This window comes from Anser brachyrhynchus, assembly GCF_964034855.1.
Source record: "Anser brachyrhynchus genome assembly, chromosome: W".
Classification (NCBI taxonomy): Eukaryota; Metazoa; Chordata; class Aves; order Anseriformes; family Anatidae; genus Anser; species Anser brachyrhynchus.
In genome coordinates, this window is record NC_137704.1 from 22,567,005 (window position 1) to 22,583,884 (window position 16,880).

The window sequence follows — 16,880 nt, forward strand, 5'->3', positions numbered from 1 at the left end:
GTTTTCCACATTGAGTTTTATAGTGCGTTACTTTCTGTATGTGCTCCCTGTCGCGCTGTTTATCCTTTCCGGGCCCTGGTTTAAGATTGTTACGGTACTGTGCGGTGTAACAATGGCTTATGAAATGATGAGATTTCTGGTCATGACTCTAACCTGGTATTTGTACTCAGCACTGTCGTCGACTCTATACTTTGGAAACCATATCTCGGAAACTATTAGCAATTACACCTACTGCCTTTTTTTGTCAGGGAGCCAATCTGTGGAGGGGACAGGGGAAGATATTTTTTCCTACCTGTTCACTCTCCCTTTCTCCTTCACCACCCTCTTATCCTCCAAGCTAGTTACGGTGGTTCTCCAAGATGTTGAATATCCTTGGGATACTCAGACCAGCATGTTCTTGTTGTTATGTCTCCTGAATGCGCTTCAGGTTTTGTTTAAGGTTAAACAACTACTTAGGAATCTCATCCGGAGATCTGTCTTGAGGCGGGATAGTTGCGAGTTGCAGGGAGTGTGGGAGGATTTGGGTGGGTTTCTAGAGCAGTGGGCACCTCCAGTGTTTTGGACATTCACCCCTGAACAACTGCAAAATCCTAAAAAACTGGTAGAATGCTTGAAAAAAGGGTGTCACGACTCTGGCAGTTCCAAAGAGACACAAATCACTGTAGTGTGCAGGGGTCTGGCCTATGCCTATCGAGCTGCAATCGATGCTACTATCAACCTAGTGACAGGCCGAATGGCCGCTCCAGCCCCTGCAGCCACTCCATCTCCCGCAGCCGCTCCAGCTCCTGTAGCTGGGTCAGAGAAATGAGCTGTAGCAGTGCAAGTTGCCCCTGTAGACAAGGTGAAAAAATGGTATAGAGATTCAGGTCGTTTAGAACGCAGCCAGTCTTCTGCTAGGTCTAGGTATAGAGAAGACGAGGCTGGGCCATCAGAGATGCAGGAGGATGAAGATGAGGATGTTGAAAAATCAACAGTAACTACCCGAACCCTATACCAGCGTGAGCTATGAGATGTGCGAAAAGATTTTGGTCGCTGCATAGGTGAGCAGCTTGTCACCTGGCTGCTCTGGTGCTGGGACATCGGAGCCAATTGTGTGGAATTAGAGGGCAGGGAAGCCAGGCGGCTGGGATCCCTTGCTAGAGATGCAGGCATTGACAAAGCAATTGGAGATGGAGCACGATCCCACAGCCTCTGGAGGCGTCTCCTGTCAGCTGTGAAGGAAAGGTATCCCTTCAAGGAAGAACTTGTATGTCTACCAGGCAAGTGGACCACCATGGAGAAGGGAATTCAGTACCTGAGGGAATTAGCCATACGGGAGGTGATTTATAGGGACCTAGACAACGGACAAATATCCACAGATCCAGATGAAGTCAAATGAACACGACCCACGTGGAGGAAGTTTGTACGGAGTGCACCATCATCATATACCAGCTCACTGGCAATAATGGCCTGGAAAGAAGATGAGGAACCCACAGTGGATGAAGTGGCTGAACAACTCCGGCAGTAGGAAGAAAGTCTCTCCTCTTACCTACAGGCCTGCGTCTTGGCTGTGGAGAAACTTTCTGAAAGCGTCCATCAACTAAAAGAGAATACTTTGGAGAAACTTTCTGAAGAGTTCCACCAACTTAAAGAGAGTTTATTTTCCTCCCCACCTGTATAAACCAGTGTCTCAGCTATTGGTGGTAAGCATGTTTAACTGCCAGCCGGCTTAAACCACAACATCCAGGTATTAGACAAACCAGCCAGAGAAGTGTTTCTGGACCTGGTGCTCATCAGTGTGGATGACCTCATTAAAGAAGTTAAGATCGGAGGCAGTCTGGGTTGCAGTAACCATGCCCTGGTTGAGTTTGTGATCTCGAGGGATGTGGGCCTGGTAAAGAGCAAAATCATGACCCTCAACTTTAGAAGAGCAAACTTCCAGTTATTCAAAGAATTAGTGGATGAGATCCTGTGGGACACTGTCCTTAGGGAAAGAAGATCTGATTAGAGCTGGCAACTCTTTAAGGATATTTTTCTTAGAGCGCAAGAGCTCTCCATCCCCATGTGCAATAAATCAAGCAGGGAAGGCAGGAAACCGACATGGCTGAGCAATGACCTTCTGGTCAAACTTAGGCAAAAGAAGGAACTGCATAGGTATTGGAAACAGGGCCGTGTGCCCTGGAAGGAGTACAGAAATGCTGTTGGGATGTTCAGGGATGGGATCAGGAAAGCCAAGGCACTGACAGAGCTAAACTTGGCAAGGGACGCAAAAAATAACAAGAAGGGATTCTACAGGTACATTGGCCAGAAAAGAAAGACTAAGGAGAGCATACCACCTCTGAAAAATGTAGATGGAGGACTGGTAACAACAGACATGGAGAAGGCTGAGGTACTTAACAACTTCTTTGCCTCAGTCTTCACTGGCAGTCAGGCTTCCCACATCTCTCAAGTCTTCGAACCTCTAGGCGGGGGCTGGGGGAGCAGAGTCCCTCCCACTGTAAGTGAAGAGCAGGTTTGGGACCTCCTGATGCAACTGAACAGCTACAAGTCTATGGGGCCTGATGACATCCATCCCAGGGTTCTGAGGGAATTGGCTGATGTAGCTGCCAAGCCACCCTCCATCATATTTGAAAAGTCATGGCAGTCAGGTGAAGTCCCCGGTGACTGGAGAAAGGGAAACATCACTCCCATTTTTAAAAAGGGTAGGAAGTAAGACCCGGAGAACTATAGACTGGTGAGCCTCACCTCTGTGCCTGGCAAGATCATGGAACAGATCCTCCTGGAAGCAATGTTAAGGCACATGCAAGACCAGGAGGTGATCCGAGACAGCTAGCATGGCTTCACCAAGGGCAAATCATTCCTGACCAATCTGGTGGCCTTCTATGATGGAGTGACAGCATCATCAGTTGACAAAGGAAGACCAAATGATGTCATCTACCTGGACTTCTGCAAGGCTTTTGACATGGTCCCACATGACATCCTGATTTCTAAATTGGAGAGATATGGATTTGAAGGGTGGACCATTTGGTGGATAAGGAATTGGCTTGAAGGTCGCACCCAGAGAGCAGTGGTCAATGGCTCTATGTCCAGATGGAGGCCGGTGACAAACGGTGTCCCTCAGGGGTCTGTCTTGGGACCGGTGCTTTTCAATATCTTCATCAATGACCTAGATGATGGGACTGAGTGCACCCTCAGCAAGTTTGCAGATGACACCAAGCTGAGTGGTGCAGTCGATACAACAGAAGGAAAGGATGCCACCCAAAGGGACTTGGATAAGCTTGAGAAGTGGGCCCACGTGAACCAAATAAGGTTCAACAAGTCCAAGTACAGGGTGCTGAACCTGGGATTGGGCAATCCCAGGCATGAGTACAGACTGGGAGAAGAACCTATTGAGAGCAGCCCTACGGAGAGGGATTTGGGGGTTCTGATAGATGAGAAGCTGGACATGAGCCAGCAGTGTGTGCTTGCAGCCCAGAAGGCCAACCGTATCTTGGGCTGCATCAAGAGAGGTGTGGCCAGCAGGTCAAGGGAGGTAATTGTCCCCCTCTACTCTGCCCTTGTGAGGCCCCACTTGGAGTACTGCGTCCAGGTCTGGGGTCCCGAGTACAAGAAAGATGTGGACCTGTTTTATAACACGTCCGGAGGAGGGCCACAAAGATGATCAGAGGGCTGGAGCACCTCTCCTATGAAGAAAGGCTGAGAGAGCTGGGGATGTTCAGTCTGGAGAAGAGAAGGCTCCGGGGAGACCTCATTGCAGCCTTTCAATACTTAAAGGGGGCCTACAGGAAAGCTGAAATCAACAGAACATTTTCCAGGGTACTATCTCTGCTTTTGAAAAGAGACCATTAATAACATGCTTACAGTAAAAGCAGCTGCTTGTTCAAAGTGCATTCAAGGGTGAGCTAAAAGGGTGTCTCTCTCTCTACACAGCCTCCCCGGAGAGAGAGTTTGCAAAGATTTCAAAACCTGACCTCAGACTATGGACAAAATCCTTTCCTCGGCATTTTAAATATTCTTATCTAATATTAGACTGTGAAGCCAAGGCTGAAATGCCTTCTAATATTTTGCTCCTTATGAAAGGCAATGTTGGTCAGTGAATGAGCTATTGGTCTGAAAACTGCTTTACAGATAAAACACTGCAGGATGTATTTGTATCTCTGAGGACAGTGGGTGCCATACTAAAGCAAATTCATATGGCCCTCAACAGTGATGGGCAGCACTGCGGTGCATATACTTCTGCTGAAACAGGGCTGGATCAGTGCAGGCAGAAAATCAGAGTATCTTGAGACAAACCCAAGTTAAAGGTTGGGATAGGACCAAATCTGAGATCATCACCTACCTTGCTTCTGATGTTATTTCATGATGTGCTGAAGGGTATGCAACACTCTAGCATACATCAACAGTCAACAACAATGAAGTTAATCTAAGAGATTAACTCTAAAACCTAAGAGTTGTGGTTTTTTTTTTCTTCACAAATTGGCACTCTGTGTAATTTTATAATCTCTTGTGCCCGCTTTGTTTAGACAATTGAATGAAAACTATAGGTTTTCAGGAACACAAAGACAAAATATTGGACATGCCTATAAGGGAAACAAACATACCACAGGGCAGATGGTCAAACTCATACTAAGTTACTCATTATAATTTAGTTACTGTCTCCTCTATGATAACAATATAGTCAGCCTATCACCTTCCAATGGGTGAATGCTATTATCTTTATTACTGCTAATTAAGCTAGCTCTGTCCAAACCTCAAGATCCCATTTCCAGAATTTCAGTAAGTCGAGAAGATTCAGTATCATTGACTGAAGTCTAGATTCATTTCAGTCATTAAGGTCCCTAACAGCCATTTCTAAATTAAGATCCCAGTTGTCACTGGTCTCTTTCAGAGTCATTGCAGAGTGACAGAGGCCTACAAAGAACAATTTGAATCTTAAGTTGATTAGGAACAGACCAAATTCTATGTTCTGTAGGTCTTTGATCAGAGAGGCCTGGAGGGAATATTAGACTGAGGAGTTACAGCTGCTCCTTTCTGCCTTAGACTGCTTGCTTCTACAGTCACATTGTAGGAAGAAACTGGTCTGGGTCAAAAAACCTCAGTACTGCAAACAACAATAACACAATAATAAAAAATCCTGTTTCAGAATCAGAGGAAGAAAGCTCAGTTTCCTGTTCCATCTCACATACAGACACTGTCAATAGCTGAACTGAATCAATGGAGGAATAAGCAATGTGGGAAAGACATGGTTGTTTCTGTCTCTGATCTGACTCCTTCATTGTGAAATCTCAGCATAAAACAAGCAGGCTGTTCCAAAACATACACTATAATGGCATATATTACTTTAAAACCAGAGACCATCACTGTCACATTTAGTAAATCTTTAATTCCTTTTTTTCCTGATCTCAGGCCTGCCATCTACAGTTCTGTGGATTTTGTAGTTTACATCAACAACTTTGGTAGCATCGTTTATAGCAATGGATTCATGTGGGCACTCAGGATGCCAGATCTCATTGATTATTATATCTCTGAGTTTGTGTTCTAAGGAGATGCTACTCATATAATCTGCTGGGTTGATAGATGAGGAGATGGCATTATTGCGACGGGCTGTCCACAGCCCCTTTTCATCATAGTTATAGCTACGGACTAGCAGGAGCCCCTCTGGAAATGAATGTTGGAAATCATAATGGCACTTTGCACAGCGCAATATTATTTAGAGAAATAGTATTCAAGACATAAAATAAGGTGCTCCTGTAAAAAGAAATAAACAACTGGAAACTTTAATATGATGGTTTCAATAAGGATCCTTATTGTTTTCAATAAGAATCCAGATGGTACTTTTATATTCTAGATTTTACCTCCACTTGCTCCAATTTTACCCAAAGATCAATATATGTTCATTTCAAAGAGAGAGATTACTACAGTGATTAAAAACTCTTTTGTTATGTGTAAGCAGAAGAAGTAGTTATTAATACCAAGAAGTACCCCTATTACATGAGGGGAAATGGAGACATTGAACTATTGAATGGCTATTTAAAGAAGAGGTGTCCATAACATCAGACTAAAATCTCCCTTTCCCAGCTACTTGTTAAATACCCTCACAATGTCTGATTTTCAAGTGAATTTATACACTGAGGAATCCTGAAAATTTGGACACCCTTTTTGGTGAATGAACAGGATTTGAATTTGATCAAAAAAAACCCCGTTGACATCTATCAGGGTTTGTTTTTCATTCATGTCAGAGATTTTTCAATACATCCCTTACATTACACCCACTAATCACTCAGCTGCTGTTGTAGATGGTAAATGCACACACCAATCATATGGGCAAAATAACCATTTTGTACATGTAATATAAGTCCTGTCAAATTAGGCTGTACACCAGAGCTGGCAAGATTTCTATTGGGAGGTCAATTTTGATTATGTGGCCAATTTTGATTATGTGGATTTTGAGTGTGGCCTGAGCTGTGATTTAGATGTTGAAGTGTCTTGAAGGGGACTGTGCGTGAAGTATCTTGAAGGGGACTTGGGATCGTAGTGGATTTAACCAATTTGGTTGACATTCTTGGGGTGAAAAGCATTTAAGCTCACAGTGCATTGCCACGGTTTCTTCCCATGCTGACAAAATAAACAAGCAGGTTGGGGGGGGGGGGGGGGTCTGCCACCCTTCAGCAGACCTTCTACAGAGCAGAGAATACCAGAAAAGTAGGTTTTCTGGTGTGGGAGTGTGGCCATGGGGGTCGACAAGCCCCATGGTTGGTGATAACATCGGACTCTTAACGATGAGGCCATCAGGAATGTAAAGAGTTTAGAGGGAACAAAGAAGGGTGATTCAGGAGACGCCTTGCTGTCTCGGACTGCTTGTTCTCCAGCCATTAAGGCATGGAAGTTGCTGGGTGTTTGCTGTTGCCGGGCAAAGTTGTTGACCAATGAAGAGTTAGTGGAAAAGTACTGCTGTGGAGCGAATGGTATAAGAAGGGAGCCTGTCCTCAATATGGGGATGCAACAAGAATAATGGAGTTATGTCTTCAATATGAGAGCTGAAGTTAGGCCCTCAGTAAGAGAGAGCTGATGTTATGGCTACTCTAATATTTTCTTCAAATACGCTTGTATTAGGAAACTGGCTGAAAAAAAATTAAATTCAATAACAAAATTCACTGAATGGTGAAGAAAAATAAGTCCATCAATTCATGAAAAAAAAAGCAAACTTGAAAACGGGGCTATAATATAAAAACAAAACTGTTTAAATGGTCAGAACATTTTTTTTTTAATGTAATCGTTCAGTTCCTCATGTAACACTGAGGCTGCCTGTAAACAAATCCAATCCTAGATTGGTGTGATTCAAAACAAAATTTGTAACAGCTGTTGTGTGAATAGCACTATTCTGAGATTTGAGTTCCTAAACTGATTACAGGCGAACATCTGGAAAATTGAATTGAATCAAAATCTACTAAAAATTGCTGTGTCTGTTAGTTTGTTGTGTTCACTTCAGGAAATGAGCAATTTTATCATAATTTAAGGAATTTCATTGCATGTTTGGTGGCATATACATTGAAAGAATGAAGCAATTTGTATTCCTTTGCTATGGAGAAGCCATTTCTTACAAAAGGGGAAACTGTACCACTTGTATCTCCAGATATCACCATGAGATCCTTCTCACAGAGTTTGGGCAACCAAATGAAACCCCAGACCTTTGCTTACTGAAACACAAACTTATTTATGTACATAAAAACACTTTCATTTAGACTTTTAACTTGTGAACTGAATCTTGCCTTTGAAGTTAAGATGAGCTGAAGCCTACCAAATATGCATAGGATTGACTGATACTCAAATGTGAGCACAAGTTCTGTACGTTGTGGATGAAGGAAAAAGCAAAACAAAGCAACCTTTTGAAAAAAATCCAAGGACTTGATTTTGTGGATTTTTTTTTTTATCTTTTAGATTTATAAATGTATAAATATTGAACCCAAAAGTTCATTTCAACCATTAGAAAACATGTACAGAATGACCTGTCTAAGATTGCTTGATAGCTTTATTTTTTCACTTTTAGAAGGAAAAAAAGCTGTAAAATTATCAGGCGTTTATAGTATTCATAAGTGTCACTTTCTTTTTTTCCTTTTTTTTCCCCCCCAGTGGAAAAAAAAAAAAAGAAATAAAAAGCACTGAGGCAGAAAATGCCACCCAGGTTTAGTTACAGCTGTAGCTGAAAGTAAGAAGTTAGATTCTGGGGAAAAGAATTAAACATTTTTAGCTTGGCTTTTTATATTTTCTTAATATCCTCATAAATATTCTGTAAACACTTCAAAATTAAATACTACATTATACCTGATATGAGGAGAACCTACCAGTATTATTGTCAAAGAACTTTATTTTTCAGTAAAAAGTTAGAAATTTAAACTCAGGGTATTTCACTGTTAAGTAAAAAGTTGCAATCTTGTTTTCTAGAAATTATTTTATATTTGAACCTATTGACTATTACAAAGATATTCAATATTTGGAAAACATAATTTGGGACCTCTCTAGAAGATTCAGTGTTATGTAAATTGTCTTAAATTTTGCACAGAAAGATGCTTCCTATCATTTTGTTGTATTTTTGAGGTAGACATACATCCCAAATAGAGAAAAAAGTGGTAAAATGATAGGCAGAATCACATCAGTGTAGTCCCTCATAGGTGTGAAACTAAATGGGATGAATTCAAAGTGATACGTTCAGTTGCAGCACAACACCTTGAGTGCTTTAAATGATGTACAATTATGAGAATTGCTGCACATAACAATAGGACATTTTGTCTCATTTAACATGGGGAAAGTGAGAAAAGTGCAAAAGAAAAGTAAGAAAGAAAGAAAAGAGACAGAAAAAAAGAAAGAAAATGAAAGAAAAGAGAAAAGAGAAAAGAGAAAAAAGAAAAAGAAAAAGAAAGAAAGAAAGAAAGAAAGAAAGAAAGAAAGAAAGAAAGAAAGAAAGAAAGAAAAAGAAAGAAAGAAAGAAAGAAAGAAAGAAAGAAAGAAAGAAAGAAAGAAAGAAAGAAAGAAAGAAAGAAAGAAAGAAAGAAAGAAAGAAAGAAAGAAAGAAAAAGAAAGAAAGAAAGAGAAAAGAAGGAAAAGAAAATGTCAGCCCTTGCTATTACAGCTTTAGCTTAGATGACAGAAATAAAATGCTGGCCCGAAGATCTACATGGAGTCATTCAAACAGCTTAATAGCACAGGGAATAAATCACTATTATTATTATGAAACAGGAGACAGAGTTCTTTGGACCTGGAACTGTGCAGCTCAGCTCCAACTGCTGTTCAACATTCAGAACTACCAACTTCATTTCCTCCCGACACATTATAAATAACACATCTACCCAACATAAAAGCATTTTTATAATAGCAGGAAAGGAACTGCAGTGAGTGTGATTATCATGAACTAATAACACCCCGCAGAAGATATGCAGCACAGATTGGAGATGACCTGAAAATGAGTCTATGGTTCACGTGGCTGGTACTGTAATCTGACCAGACAGTGTCCCATTTTGACGATGCTATCCCAAACTGCTATCAGGTTTTAATATTCTTTCCCCTTTCCATAGTAATTTACACAGAAGGAGTCCATTTACCATTGTGGGTTTCCTCTTTATGTGATGACTTCCAGCACAAGAGCTAAAACAAATGCTGCGTTTTAATTCATGGCGCTGTTAGCTCTGTTCAAACACCAGCTCACACTGCCTGTAGTTTTTTCACAGCATCACACGTCTCAAGGAAACAGAAGAGAAGCTCAGCTGGTCTCTTTTTAGCGCCTCTAGTGACACTCAAGCTTTGCAGAGGTGATGACTATACCCTCTAATGGGAAAGGAGTTGTTTGGTAGTTAAAATATACAGCTGGATATTAGCCAAATAGGATTCGTTTCATACATTTGCATAGACTTGTATGAACAGTAACTCCATGCTTCACTTGGGTTGTGTTGTGGTTTAACCCGGCCGGCAGCTAAACACCACACAGCTGTTCGCTCACCCTCCCCCCTCCCTCTCTGGGATGGGGGAGAGAAACGGGAAAGTGAAGCCGGTGAGCTGAGATAAAGACAGTTTATTAACACAGGAATATAATAATAATAATAATAATGATAATAGTACTACTACTAATAATAGTGTGTATGAAACAAGTGATGCACAATGCAATTGCTCACCACCCGCTGACCGATGCCCAGCCTATCCCCGAGCAGCCCCGCCCCCCACCCCGGCCAGCCACCCCTATATATTGTTTAGCATGACGTCAGATGGTATGGAATACCCCTTTGGCCAGTTTGGGTCAGCTGTCCTGGGTCTGTCCCCTCCCAGCTCCTGCTGCACCCCCAGCCTGCTCGCTGGCAGGACAGAGCGAGAAGCCGAAAAGTCCTTGGCCTGGTGTAAACACTGCTCTGCAACAATTAAAACATCAGCATGTTATCAGCGCTCTTCTCATCCTAATCCAAAACATAGCACCCTACCAGCTACTATGAGGGAAAATTAACTCTGTCCTAACTGAAACCAGGACAGGTTGTCAGTGAAGTAGATTCCTTCTTACTATGTTCTTGAACATGACTTTGTTCTTGCATGTGTATTCCAAGGGACCCCAGCACACATCTCAGTACTGATGAATGAATATCTGCTCAAAGGGAAACTGCTCTGGGCATTTACTCCATGAGATGCTTCTTTGTGGAGGGATGTCTCTCTGGAGACATTTGTGAGTGCTCTGAAACAATGAAAAATCAACGCAACAGCCTCACATATGGTATCATTGGGCGGAAATGAATGGGAACGCAGAAACAATAATTTAATAAAAGCACACTCCTCAATTACAGCCTCACATAATTTTAACAGTGTGTCAAAGTCACATGAACTGCGTAATCTTCTGAGATTGGGGAAAAAAAGCCAAAAAGGTTATATTTCTATGGTTGAAGCACCCTTTAACTGTACTCACTTGCAATGTAGCAGTTGAAGTGACATCACTACAGGATTAGGAACAAGTCTCATCCCTGCAAATGACTTGATCTCCTCTATGATGGGTATTTGATGACCACAAAATAGCTGCAGTGATCCAGAGCACTCTCCTGTGACAGGAGCTTTTAATCTTTAGTTGAGTCTTGGTATCCCTATTCCCAATGAATGCTTCTTGACAGGGCTATGCTCCAAGAAAGCTTGGGCAGCTCTGGCTAATCTTACAGTTTTCAGTCTGGAAATCAGCCTTTTATGGGGTTTTGTCAGATTTTTGGGACTGCTTCTATAATCTTGGGATTACAGATCTAAAATCATGCTAAATCAGCAGATAGCAGTCACAGACAAAAGACTAGCCACATCTTGATGGAAAAAAAGTCAGATCTGTGCTTTGATCCTCCTTAGCCCTGTTATGTAGGAGCAGTGAAGAACAGGGCAATAATGGTCTGTTTGCTCCTAATAATCTTGGTAGGACTCCATGAAAAAAAATTGTTTTATTTGGCAGTTGAATTAAAAACTGAAAAAAGGGACTAAGTTGACCAGAAATATATATTTTTTTCATTTTTCAAATCTGGTTTAAACTTTTTTCCCACTTGAATTAGGAAATTTCATTTTTGATTCAGACAGTTGGTTTGAATAACCTGAAGTGCCTGCTAATCTAATTTTCCTAAAGTTTATGATTTTTGTTATTTTGATACCATTCAAAAAATGAAGGGGCAGATTAAAAAAGAGGATATTTGCATTGTACCCATCTTCACACATTGTAAGTATTTTAAAGCTGTTGTACTAGGAAAAGTTTTAGTGTATATCAGAAGGATAAAGAGCTCTTAATCCTTTTTGTTGATGCACACATTGGAGGGACTATTCTAATATTCATCGAACAAATTAATTTTCTTGGAAAGATGGAAAAAAGTCAGGCAATGTAGAATTATATGGCAAGAGGAAACTCAGATCAGCCTCATAAGAAGTATGATGTAAGATAAGAAATAAGTAGGAGGGAAAGAAGGTGAAATTATTTTTTTTAAGGAGTAAGGTGCAAGCCAATCCCAAACTTACTGCAGTGGGAACAGATTGTCTGTCCCTGATGGAAGGAAGCAAAGGAAGCACCTGTATGCATATGAGTATGTTCATTTACGCAAATTTTATTTACAATTGGTCAGAGGATTTTTGCTGGCCCAGATGATTTACATGAGGAGAAAAACAGCAGGACCTGGGCTACAATTAATATAGTAGTCAGACCTTTTTCTTTCCAGAACAGGGATGGAAGAGCTACAACACTGCACTAGAACAAATGCTTCTCAGGGCATTGTTCCTGACAGTAGATACAACAGATACCCCAGAGAGTGTAAGAACAGCCTAGGGGTGAGGGAAAAGGGCATCATGATCCCCTGGGACAACTTTCCACTTTCCAGCAGTAGGTAGTATAGGCACTGCTGAGCTGTCGACTGCAGATGGGCTGCTGTGCTTAATAGCTGCTAGATCCATGGACTTCCATGGATGTCTAAATTTCTTCTTTGAACTCATGCATAATTTTTGACTGCTGGAAAATTCTGTGGCAATGAGATTCAGAATTCAACGTGCAACATAAAAAATAAAAAAAAATGCAACTTTTAAATTTTATGTCTGATTATTTCCTTGGGTACCTTGCAGATATTGTACAGGGAAAAACTGAATTATTATCCATCCTTACTTTCTCTGCACCATTCCTGATTCCATTGATCTCTTTTATATCCCTCATAGCCATTTATTTTAATTTTATAGAAGGTGTTTTATGCCTTTGATTATCTTTGTCCCTACTTCTTCTGGTTCTACTATAGTCTTTCTGAGATAGTGTATTCAGAATTTAACACGATATTCAAGACACATGAATGAAGTACAATTATACTGCCCATTTGGAGCTATCACTAGATATGGAGAGTTAGAGTTATTTTTCCCCATGTGTGTTACTTTGAATTAGTAGAAATTAAATTTTCTCAGCCATTTTATTATCCAGTCATATAGTACTGAAAGTGAATCCTGTGGCACTTTGCAGTCAGTATTAGATTTTACTACCTTGAATAATTTTTAGCACCTTCAAATGTCGTTCTCTTGTCAGATTGCATGTGGATACCATGAAGAACAGCAGTCACAGTGGTGCTCACAGAGATACTAGCTTTTAACTTCCCTTTACTGCAAAAATAAATGACATGATTCCACTATTTGCCTCTTTATCACTTAACCAACCTTAAGGCGAGAACTTCTCTGTACCAGTCAGACCAGGACAACGTGCTCCTTGCAGGAGCAGCTTGTAGGAAATGATTGTGTCTGCTCTGTGGAGCAGTGCTTTTCTTCACCGTATGCTCCTGCATGGGGAGAACTGCAGGTCTTCCTGATACAGGGGGAGATGAGGCCTCCACCAGCCCACAGCTGCCCACTGTTGCCCACAGCTACCCACTGCTGCCCACAGCTGCCTATTTTGCCGTAGTGCCGAATGCCTGGGGCAGCACTGCCCTCTCGTGTCTGCTCCACACCAAACCCACACATGATGAAGACAGCAGGAAAGCGGTGTGTGTCCTCCATAAAAGTCAGGGAAGAGGCAGGTTCAAGGATATAATAAGGATATAATATCTGTCGCAGAGCAGGAGAAATTTTGCATCACCCACAGCTAGGTCTGCTGGTGCATGCCTGGAGTCCAACTGCCCCTGGATTAGGAGGAATGGTGGAGAGGTTTGCTAAGGTGGACAGCTATCCTTTCTTCATCCCATATCATGGGATGAAATTAGTTGCACATGTATGTACGCTAGCTAATGTATGGGAGATAGGATGACCTCCCTCAAATACCTGTAAATGTGTTGAAATTGGACACAAATTACTTATCTCTGAAAAGTTTCTGAAGCTGCAATGCTTTGCATTGAATCATAGAATATTCCGAGTTGGAAGGGACCCACACAGATCACTGAGTCCAATGCCTGGATCCATGCAGGACTACCATAAAACTAAACCATCTAAGAGTGTTGTCTAAATGCTTCTTGAAATCCAGGAGACTTGGCGCTGTGACCACTTCCCTGGGTAACTGAAAAAGATCAGGCTGGACTTGATACCTTGAAATGAAATCAGTTACATGAGGATGAATTTCTAGTTTGATATTTTTCAAGTCTTCCAGCTGGAAGACACATTTTCATGTGTTATGGCAGCAAGTACAGGTACTTAATATAATACTGGTTTCATATAAGAGCTGCAGACAACTCTAAGTTGTCTGAAGGAGCTTTATCTGGTCTGTAGGATTAGGCACTTGAGTTGGTTAAGAGAAGATCCTGCTCATTAGCCCATTTGCAGGAGATCCAGAGAGCACAGTCAGCTTGATTCAGAAGGGCTGTCAATAGAGAAGTCTCTTCCTCAGTCTCAGTGTAAGCTGATTGCCATAGAATCATAGAATCATAGAATCATAGAATATCCCGAGTTGGAAGGGACCCATAAGGATCATCAAGTCCAACTCCTGGCACCGCACAGGTCTACCCAAAAGTTTAGACCATGTGACTAAGTGCACAGTCCAATCGCTTCTTAAATTCAGACAGGCTTGGTGCAGTGACTACTTCCCTGGGGAGCCTGTTCCAGTGTGCGACCACCCTCTCGGTGAAGAACCTCTTCCTGATGTCTAGCCTAAACCTCCCCTGCCTCAGCTTGACACCATTCCCTTGGGTCCTATCACTGGTGATTAAGGAGACTAGGTCGGCACCTGTCCCTCCACTCCCTGTCGTGAGGAAGTTGTAGACTGAGATGAGGTCCCCCCTCAGCCTCCTCTTCTCCAGGCTGAACAGGCCAAGTGACCTCAGCCGCTCCTCATACCTCTTCCCCTCTAGGCCCTTCACCATCTGGACACTCTCCAACAGTTTTTCGTCCTTTTTGTACTGTGGTGCCTAGAACTGCACACAGTACTCGAGGTGAGGCCGCACCAGCGCAGAGTAGAGCGGGACAATCACTTCCCTCGACTGACTAGTGATGCCATGCTTGATAAGCACCCCAGGATATGGTCGGCCCTCCTGGCTGCCAGGGCACACTGCTGGCTCATATTCAACTTGCTGTCAACCACAACCCCCAGATCCCTCTCTGCGGGGCTGCTCTCCAGCGTCTCGTTGCCCAGTCTGTACGTATAGCCAGGGTTACCCCGTCCCACTGAAGAAATCAGGCACTGCTTTAAAACCTGTCAGAATGAAGGATTTGGAAGTCAATTTTTTATTTAAGGTCCCTTCACATTATAGCTATTTTTTCCTTTATGGTCACCAAACAGTCGAGGTAGGATTGTCTCCACATATACCTCAAGGCAGTGTAGAGCTGAGTTCAACCCAAATATGTGTTCAGGAGCAAATAGCTACAGAAAGGGGACTTTTCTCTCATTTATTTGTCATAGATTGCCCCATATAGTCCTTTCACATCGGCTTAACAGCTTTATCACTATACAGCTCATTAGTTCTTACTATTTCTTAACTGAGCAGCTGGATAAAACGTTTAATTTATGCCCATCTTAGGACTGAAATATATTCTCTATAAAACTTTAAAAAGAAAAAAAAAATATATAAAAAAATGTTCCCTCCAGCATAACCGTCACTAACAAATAATGAACTTGTTTATCATTCCTATTTTAAGTCTGATACTTCAGGCATTTCAAAGTCCTTTTCAGACTATTATCTACTGCCCTTCAAACCCTTCATGTTGTTATCCTCTCTTTTATATCAGTAATAGACTTTAAGACTCATAGTAATGGATGCAAATATATTACTGTTTTAGGGCAATAAAATTGTTCTTTAGCAGTTAATTGTGCTCTTTGAAACAGTGAAAAACATTTTAAATTAGCAGTTGGAGAAAACTAGGACATGAGCACAGACACGATATAAGACTGCAGCAATTTATTGGCTGTTACCTAATGGAAAAGTTAGTTCATTAATGCTTAAGTCAGTTGTTGATTATTAAAGGTTGCAATATAAAGTTTGACTTTAAAAATAAATAAATAAATAAATTATTTTCTAGAAACTGTGTTGAGAATTATTCAGAAGTTTTAAAGAAAGAGGAAGATAAAATGTGTGTGTGTGTGTGTGTGATTGAGAATGCCATTTCCCTGGAAATTTAGCAAGTATTTTTTCCTGTTTCCCAGGAATCCTGCTCTGTAGTAATGTTTCAGCCCCGGTTCTGGGAAGCACCTGAGAAAGTGCTTATCTCTAAGTAAATATACAGATAAGCTAAAGGAACTATCCAGCTCCTTAGAGAAAAATAGTTTATCCATTAGGATAATAGTGCCAGTCATAAAGCTGGATTCAGACCTGCTATATGCTGGGGAACTGAGGGGTGACCGATGCAAAGATATTTAAATCCACACTGCTTAACAGAGCACAGCACCCTCCAAGCTAGCATTATTCTGAGCTGATGTGCCCATGGAAAGACAATGCCATGCAGGAGTTCTACTGCAGGGCTGGAAGCAACACTGTGGCATTAGGATGGTGCTGTGCTCAGCTTGCAGGCAGGCTTGGCAGTGATTCAGGTCTCTCTGTACTGTGCTTCATTGCACCATGCAAATCTACAGCCCCAGATCCTCCAAAGAACTGAAGCCAGTGGGAATTAGAAACTTGCTCTAAATGTGTTTAAGATCCCTCCTGTAAATCAGGGATAATAAATAGAACTTTCAACTTCATGATGGCAAGAATAAATACATTAAAACTTGGGAGCTACTAAGTTACTATCACACTGAGGTTTATTTACTTCTGTTTCTTTGATGGATGGATGAACTTAATGGATGAACACTATTGTGCCCCCCTTGTTGGTCTTTCAGTTTGTTCCCTCACTCTACAAAAGCAGTCATTTATCTTCCTGTGTGCTCAGACTTAACTCTGCGCAACAACACATCTATTCTGTGTATATTTTCATTTGAAATGTTGCTTTCAGTGAAAAATGTGGTTTTTATCAAGACAGACTTTCTACAG

The 16,880-nt window shown here is 41.5% G+C and overlaps 1 long non-coding RNA gene across 1 annotated transcript in view; it reads right to left on the reverse strand.

Moving 5' to 3' along the window:
- The window catches only part of LOC308184863, a 473,467-nt gene that overhangs the window by 93,251 nt on the left and 363,336 nt on the right, over window positions 1–16,880 (reverse strand). The window lies entirely within an intron of this gene.